The following is a 1,016-nucleotide window of genomic DNA, read 5'->3' as shown; positions in this document are numbered from 1 at the left end:
CACATACATACATGTAGATGACAACCTAACTCATAATATGCATATAATAAAAGCACTATTTAAATTAAAATAAAGTATAAATTAAATTGTAAGCACATTTTTGCAATCCAAATTCAATTCAATTTGATCAAATTATTGAACTTTGAAGTGTGACATCTTCCTTCAGGTCCAGTTGACCATGATGTGTGTGGGTCTACTGAGCTGCCAGCTGGTCATCTGGACATCAACTGAGCTCCTAGAAATGGACATTCCATTTGACAAAAATATGCAGAAGCTCATGTGCAACAGCTACAGAAATGTTACTTTTTACACATGCTGCCAGCATTAGTTGATGATTTTGCTGATAAGAACGAAGATAAATCTGTGCAAGAAATACCTGAAGCTTTTATACAAGTAGAGGGTGAGGAATGTGGTACACAGTATACAAACATACCAATACAATGTAAATAAGTTTCATCAGTTTATTTTTTAAGCAACATGAGAATGAAATACATGAAAGAATCCTGTAAATATTTTTACTGTCCACATAAGTGTACAAAAACAACATGTATTAATAACATGTATCTTGTTAATGACATTAAACTATAAGCACATGCAGTTTAAGTGATGATAAATGTTTATCTATGTGCTTGAGATAAGCTCCCCTCTTAGATTTACAAGAGCAGCACAAATTCGCAGTATTTTATCAAACTCTGGGACCAAATTAATAGGCAAAGTCTGTGAGAGAATCTTGTACACCTTTAGCCGCCTTATTGCCCGTTCAATGTGAATGCGGGCATGAGCAATGCGTCGCGTGTGGGTGACTTCCTCATTAGTCAGCTGGCACTGTTTGCGTGTAAATGCTGGCATAACTAAATTCACCTTGCGTTCCTCCAATAAGTCCCTGATCGTGAATCCACGGTCCGCCATCACCTCATCTCCGGGCCTCAAGCAGTCCAGAAACCCTGAGTTCTGTGCAATGTACCTGTCGCTACATTTGCCACCATAAGCCTCTGAAATAAACATGACTAATCCAG

Source organism: Sinocyclocheilus rhinocerous, unplaced genomic scaffold, assembly GCF_001515625.1.
Source record: "Sinocyclocheilus rhinocerous isolate Xijiao unplaced genomic scaffold, SAMN03320098_v1.1 scaffold1402, whole genome shotgun sequence".
NCBI lineage: Eukaryota > Metazoa > Chordata > Actinopteri > Cypriniformes > Cyprinidae > Sinocyclocheilus > Sinocyclocheilus rhinocerous.
This window is presented reverse-complemented; position numbering follows the sequence as displayed.